The sequence below is a fragment of the Schistocerca serialis genome, chromosome 2, assembly GCF_023864345.2.
Source record: "Schistocerca serialis cubense isolate TAMUIC-IGC-003099 chromosome 2, iqSchSeri2.2, whole genome shotgun sequence".
NCBI lineage: Eukaryota > Metazoa > Arthropoda > Insecta > Orthoptera > Acrididae > Schistocerca > Schistocerca serialis.
In genome coordinates this window covers 381,671,323-381,679,451 of record NC_064639.1, presented here as the reverse complement: position 1 = coordinate 381,679,451, position 8,129 = coordinate 381,671,323, and positions in this window count along the sequence as shown.

The following is an 8,129-nucleotide window of genomic DNA, read 5'->3' as shown; positions in this document are numbered from 1 at the left end:
GGACGGACGGACGGACAGATAATAATTGTCTGAAAATAAAAAATTAAACTTTTCAGTCGAGGGAAGACTTGAACCAAGGACCTCTGATTCCCCAGCTCCTCACGCTAACCACGGGACCACGGCGATCCTGAACGTAGACAATCCTTGTTGTTGCGTATGTTGCGCATGGACTACTCGGTTTGTGTATTTTGCTTATTTTTTTCATAGTTCCACACAACTTCTTCCTGTTTTCTCAATTGATCTGTGTTCAGTTTTTCAAGGCCTATCCACTGTGCCAACTTATAACTAAATCTGAGGGGGGTGCGATGGGGAGGTTCCCTTGTCAGCGATGGTCTGGGTGTTGCGACCTGACCCCTCTTCTCGTGTTCGACGGTCGTGCATGAACCATTCTGCACACGCCCGTTGCACTGCCTCAACACCGCGTCCCACACGAGCATAATTTTTCCGGATGGAAGCACCATATTCTCACATGCCCATATGCGCCCTCTCTAAAACTCACTGATTTGACGGTACGGCTCGTGCATACCTATACGAGGCATTCTGTATGTCTGCTCCAGTCACACTGACCCATTACCTTGGTTTATAGCGACAACGAGAGTCGCAGCCACATTTTACCGGTAGGTGGTGTTGCGCCGCAATATCGATGTAGACCTTGAACCCGAGGGCCGACATGGTTCAAATGCTAATCATTTCTGTAGAACGTACTTATAGATATATCTTGTGAATATGAACGCCCTATTTCTAATCGTTCAAGATATTCTGTTTTTTCTCTGAACATGAGCGTCCTACAGACTGGAGTCATTCCTTTTCCTGTCTAATATGATCTGGTTCGGTGAGAAAATGGAGGACTACGTCGCTTAAGTTTTCGTACAGTAGTTCTTAACTCATGGAATACAGGAAACCATTTTGACGTCATTCTCGAATATTCGTTTGAAATCACAGTTTTTCACAATTAGTGTATCGTCAAAGTTTAGCCCTGGAAATGTTTTTATGGAATGGATTTCCTTAGAAATGCCGTAGGGTCACATATTTGACACACCTTGCTAATGAGAAGAAAGTAATGTGTGCTCCAGAGAAGGGAAGAGAAAATAAAACAAAGCATAAATGCTGTTTTAGTCGGTTCTAGAATTCATTATCTGCACATAAGTTTTTTTTTCTTTTTTGCAATTAAAAACATAAAAAGGAAGACCTTCCGTTACAACATTAAATTTCCTCGGATGATTAGCTGTTGCAAAGTTAATAAGACAAGAAGTTGCCTGAAGTTTTATCGGTGCGCATCCTGTGTGCTGGGAGCCTTCCAGATTCCTGAGCAGCTATGAGAAGAGAGACTACGTGGTTAGTGTCTCTTGTGTTTCCAGTGTGGAAGGATGCGGCACGTGGGGGCAAAAGTGATGTGCTGATCCCAAAGACTGTCTCCGCGGTTACATTGCCAGTCAGTACAGACTACGCTGACAGACTACTCTACATGCTGCTCACTTAAACTCAGGTAAACTTTTCAGTCTTTTTATATTTACGCCCTCTTCGCATGCGCCGTTTCGTTGTCGGGCAATGTGGACTGTTCTAACGCTTAACTAAACTGAGCATACTTTTCCTTCATTAGGAAATTTTCTTATTGCTTCCATATTAATGTATGAGCCACTGCCAGAGCTGTGGGACGACAAAATATATTGTTAATTTTTAACTCTGTGTGTGTGTGTGTGTGTGTGTGTGTGTGTGTGTGTGTGTGTGTGTCAATTTGGCGGCTCACGTGTTAGCTCTAAACGAAAGAACTGTGGAGCTCTACTTCAGATGATGTTTTATGCACGTGAGAAAAAAGAAAACAAGATTTACTCTTGCTCTCGGGCTGCACGACACTCTGTAGGTTTCCCTTATTTCAGGGTGGGTGATCACAACACAGACTGGAAGAAGATTAAGGCATCAGCACCAACAGGACAGTGCCTAGTAAAGCACTAAGGCGCTCACACCGTGTTACATGTTGATCTACACTTCTCCGTCTTGCAGGAGGCAATTCAGCAGTTCCAAAAAATTAAGTCAGAATCTCCGTTGAGGTACATAAAAAAACGTTTTCAGTTCTTGTAAAACATCTCGTCAGAATTCTTGTTCACCGACATCTCGCCATCCCACAAGAATTTAGCTCACAAGGAATGCAATAGGCTACTTGCGGGCGTCACCATAGAGGCGTGTGTTACCGTCCTCAGTTGGGGACGCCTTCCGTTCTCGTGATTTGGATATAGGGGAGAGTACACTTGGTACACTTCTCAGACTTTCGTCCCTAGCCAGCCCTGTAGCGGAAGTTTAAAGTATTTTCTTACTCCATTTTTAAATGATGTTATTCGCTTGTTATGTGAAGCAGTCTTTTTCTGAAGTTACAAAAATTAATCCGAAAATTAAGGTTTATCCAAATGCGACAACGTATTCCAAGGTACAACATGGTCATGTATCCAGGAACAAATATTCGACGGAAATTAAAAGCGCTGCATTCGAGAAAATCTTATCAATATTTTATTAATCGTCTATCTGTTACGTATTTGCTCTCAATAACACACACCAATAATAATTAATACGTAAAATCAATCTATACACAAGTATTAAGTAAAATCAGTTGCACGTCAAATACATTTTGGAACAGCAGCTATGGAAAGTAACATAAATTTCCATTTTTAGGTCATCTAAAATTGTTAAGAGATTAAATAAACTCAGTTCGTTTGTAGGTATCATATGTACCATGACAAAAGACCTTCGTCTGGCGGAATTGAAACAAAGGAGTTTTTCGTTGCGACGGGATCTTCTCATGAAATTTCAATCACCAGTTTTCTCCTCCAATTGCGAAAACATTCTGTTGGCACTCACCTACACAGGGAGAAAGGATCATCACGATAAAATAAGAGAAATCAGGGCTCACACAGAAAAACTTAAGTGCTCTTTTTTCCCGCGTGCCGTTCGAGAGTGGAACGGTAGAGATACAGCATGTGAAGGTGGTTCATTGAACCCTCTGCCAGGCACTTTATTGCGAACAACAGAGTAATCATGTAGATGTAGATGTTTCGTCAAGGAAAAATCTGAAGTTCCTAATAAACTACGACAATTTATAACCGAAAACAGGACTGCTGGGCATACAATTAAAAACTCTTAAGCGATAATGGAGGAGAGTTCAGCAACAAACAGACAAGGAAAATTCTACAGAAGGATGGGCAAATCTAATGTTTCATTACGCCATACCCTCCGTAGCAAAATGGATGCAGTGTAAAAGAAATCGTACTCTTGTTGAAACAGCCAGGGCTATGACACATGTTCACGGGAAAATTCCCCAGTCATTTTGGGTTGAAATTCTGAAGCATATATCCTGAATCGAACGGGATCTTCCAGTATTCTAGGGAGGTCTCCATACTAAGTATGGTATCGAAGGACGCCTGGAATGAAGCATCCATGTATAATAGGGCCTAAATGCTATGTTCCGTCCCGAAATAATTAAAGGAGAAAATGAATCGAAAAGCAGGAAAAGGGATTCTGATTGGGTATGACCATGATGATGGTTATCAGAGATGGCGTAAAGAAAATCGCCAGCTACTGAGATCACCAGATGTTATTTTTGAAGACCAAATTATGCAAAAGGAAAGTTCAGTAGTTCCTGTGAATGTTGATCTTGCCCGTCGTAAGCCTCAAGAGCTGTCAGACGAAATTCAGAGCAAAGTGAAATTTAGTTTTCCTAGAGAAAATGAGTTCTATAGTTATGATGATTTACAGGATGAAACTGAAGAGGAATTAGAACAAACTGACGATAAAAGGATTAGACCACAACTGCGTGAACGTTTAACACTGAAACGTCCAAAGAGACCTCAACACTACGTAACGCAGTTAATTACCTTTGAGGAACCATAATGCTGTTGTGACACCATAATCTAGGGTCAACGAGACTATAGGAAAGAAGCAACGGATCAAGAAACGGTGACGCATCAAGAAAGTGGAACATGGAATATAGAAGATTTACCTCCTGGAAAAGGGGTAATTCAATGTAAATCGATCTATCAATGAAAGTGAATCCTAATAGATCTGTTGACAGATTCCAAGCAAAACTGGTTTTTTCAAAAGAAAGGAATTGATCATGAATAAACTTGCAGCCCCGTGGCGAAGATGTCGACTATTCGAACGTGATGTAATAAGGGTAAAAATAATTTTTCACTATTTGAGAGACACACATGACTGTGGACTTATTTACAAAAGCGGTGAAGACAAAAGCATGCTTGAATGTTACAGTGGTACCGATCATGGATGTGATTTACAGGCTGGACAATCTACGTCAGTCGTTCTTTGCCTGTACTTCGGTAGACGTGTCATCTGGATGAGTCAACGACAAGCTTAGTTGCAATCTCTACTACAGAAGCTGAAGTTGCAGCGGCTAGTGAAGCAGCACGAGAAGTTGATTGTATCTAGAGACTTTTAACTGAACTTTGCCAGTTAAAAGATTCGAAACCTTGTCTACGAGTGGACAATGAGGCTGTTATTCGACTCGCACCGAACTCTGAATTTCACCGACGGACAAAACATATTCGCCTCAGATACTTATTTGTTGGAGAGTTAGTTACAGTTGGTGAAATAATTATTTCAAGATTAAATACAAAAAATCTGTTTGTGGATTTATTAACGAAACCATTATTACTATCCGGCTGCGACAATTGTGCAATAATATGAAAATATTATTAACTAACGGAGGGTATTAAAGTGAACAGTTTTATTTAACTTGAATGACATTTAAATATCTCTGTCTTACCAGAGACAGATTGTTATACGCTCTTTGCCGTTTGTTACCGTTGTTGAGGGTGAAACGTCCCCTTTGAACAATTATACAGGACTGTGCTTTAACTGACACACAATATTTTTAGCGCAACGCAATCTGACTTTCAAAAATTCCTACAAAAGAATGGCCCTGACTAACATTAACCTATCCGTTTCACAAATCACTTACCTCACAAAAATCTTGGTTACTCGAGCTACTGCAATAAAGCGAGCGCCACTACTGCCAGCTAAATAAAAGATTCAAACTACAGAAGGCACTAACTACTGATAGGCATAGTTTGCAAATGAAAGATTTTAATAGAGAACAAACAATGTATTTACCTTAATAGTCATAATATATATAGCAGTTCATGACAAATTACAAAACTCCGCCATCTCTCTCCCCACATCCACCACTGCTGGCGGCTCACCTCCAACTGTGCAACGCTACGCGCTGTTCACATCCAGCTGCCGCTGCCCAACACTACAATGGCAGACAACAATACAAACTAGCCACAGACTGCACACAGCACAGCCAGTGATTTTTATACAAAGGTGGCGTTACCAATAAAAAAAACCTAAACAGCCTACTTACAAGCGTTAATACGTAGACTCTTAATAAAACAATGGTTTTGAACGAAGAAAAACTTCTGTCATTTCTAAATAAGTAAACAGTATTAATTTTGTTAAATACATACGAGATGTAAGCTCTTTGCTTTTTGTAGTGTCTTTCCTTCTTCGCCGTGTACAGACGCGATGGAAAGTGCTCATAAATGAAGAAAGGCGTGGTATGAGCCTGCAGAAGGCAGAATTATTATATGTGTTGCTTGTTAAAATTATGCCATCTTAATGAGTGAAATGTTTCGGAATACGAACTTTACTTCATTTAATATTTCATGAATTGGCTGATATTCACAAGCCTTTTATCAATTAATTTTCTCTGTCCTTCAAGAGGCCCTACTTGTTGAGGATCAGGTACAAGTGGGGAGTGGTTGCCTTGGCAAGTAACCTCATTACGTTTTAACAACTTTTCACTACTGTTTTGTACACAGTGACAGCGTGTAATCTGATGACTTACGTTTTCACTCGTTTTACTCAAAAATTACTTCTTTTCATCAGGCTAACATTGCTATGATTTTGGCTTGCGGAGTGTACCCCCTGGTTGCTTAGAAAAGGAGTGTGGTGAGCAGCGTATTGGACCTGCCCTAAGTAATTTCGTGTCCGTTCGCCCGGGCCACATTTACGATGAATGATGGTTTTACATCAAGGAACTATAATTGTTTTTGTTCTATTTTAATGAAGCTATTTTTAGGCAAACCTCAATTATTCGTTGTATTCCATTCAAATACATTCAAGAAATTTTGTGAACAGAACCTTTCAAGAGAGCCTTATGTAACTTTAATCGCTGCTTCTCTTATTAAAACTCTCTTATTAACATTTGCTGTAATTATTTCAGCAGCAGTAACCAGTGGGACACAAGATATGTATATTTTTGAAAAAAATAAAATTTATTGAAAATTTAAATTTTCGTTCTTCATGTTCCCATGAACGCCTTTTGGAAAGCTGAGACGAAATATTTGAATTAACACCATAACCTTTTGTTATTTGATCTCACTGAAAAACTTGATAAATTGTTGATCGATTATCAGTAATTGTTTTTAAGTACTGGGAGATCAAAAAGTCAGTATAAATTTGAAAACTGAATAAATCACGGAATAATGTAGATAGAGAGGTAAAAATTGACACACATGCTTGGAATGACATGGGGTTTTATTAGAACCAAAAAAAAAAAAAAAAAAATACAAAAGTTCAACAAAGTCCGACAGAGGGCGCTTGATCTGATCGGAATAGCAATAATTAGCATAACAAAGTAAGACAAAGCAAAGATGATGTTCTTTACAGGAAATGCTCAACATGTCCACCATCATTCCTCAAAAATAGCCGTAGTCGAGGAATAATGTTGTGAACAGCACTGTAAAGCATGTCCGGAGTTATGGTGAGGCATTGGCGTCGGATGTTGTCTTTCAGCATCCCTAGAGATGTCGGTCGATCACGATACACTTGCGACCTCAGGTAACCACAAAGCCAATAATCGCACGGGCTGAGGTCTGAGAACCTGGGAGGCCAAGCACGACGAAAGTGGCGGCTGAGCACACGATCATCACCAAAGGACGCGCGCAAGAGATCTTTCACGCGTCTAGCAATATGGGGTGGTTCTAATAAAACCCCATGTCATTCCAAGCATGTGTGTCAATTTTTACCTCTCTATCAACCTTATTCCGTGGTTTATTAAGTTTTCAAATTTATACTGACTTTTTGATCACCCGGTATTTTTATTTAAATTAACAGTTTTATATTAATATGTCAATGTCCTGTTGGCGTCACTACTAAAATTATTTTAATGACAAGTGTTTGTAAAAATCTTCTTACGAACCATGTTCAACCCTTATTTGGCGTGATCCTTCCACTCCCAGGCAGCCTTACGCCAGTAGTTTCCCTGGAGTCTCTTGACCTTATCAAGAAAATTGAATAATTTTCCATTCATTAGATAGGACCTAATCATTTCGGTGGAGCGCAGCAGAAAGGCCTTCTCTTTGCCGGAAAACACTAGTGTCGATTCTACAGGTGGTGAGGTAGCAGCTGCTGGCAGCTTCCGGGGGACTGGGGGCGGGGCAGTACTACACTCGTAGCCGGCTCCACGTCTATTCGCTGCTCTCGCCGCACAATAAAAAATAATTAGAAATTTTACAACGTTCTCCCCGGACGGTTACTCATGCTTTAATGAGTTGCGGCTATTTCTTCCTTCGAGTTCAATCCTTCTTTCAAATTTATGGTGTCTGCGGTGCAGCTTTGTAGCACCGCATTACAAGGCTCTAAATTTGCTTTATGGAGCGTCACGGTGAATTATTTTTGCATTTGTTTGATGATGTTTGAGTGGAACACAGCATGCCTCGTACCTTCGACTTGTTTGTCCTGCTGTGACAATGAGTACGCTGTGTAATATAGCGTGAAATTTGAATATAACCTGCCGGATACGGAGAACAGTGGAGAAATAGTCTTATCCAGACCTTCTCCGCGAACGCGTACACGCAGATATCGAGTTCTCTAGGTTATCTCACAATTTTGTTGATTACCGCACTTCGTTCCGTAGTTATTAGATGCAACTTACCTTAGACATGCCTAACGAATCGCTTTGTTTGCAGAGGAGGTAATTTTGAATAGTTTACGTAAATGAATTTGCTGCCGCGTCTCACCGCGCAGTAAATTCGAAGACGATGAAAGTTGATGTCAGAAATGTGAATATGTGTACTCCACTAAAGGAACAATGGATTTCATACAAGAGCTACCTACAGAAG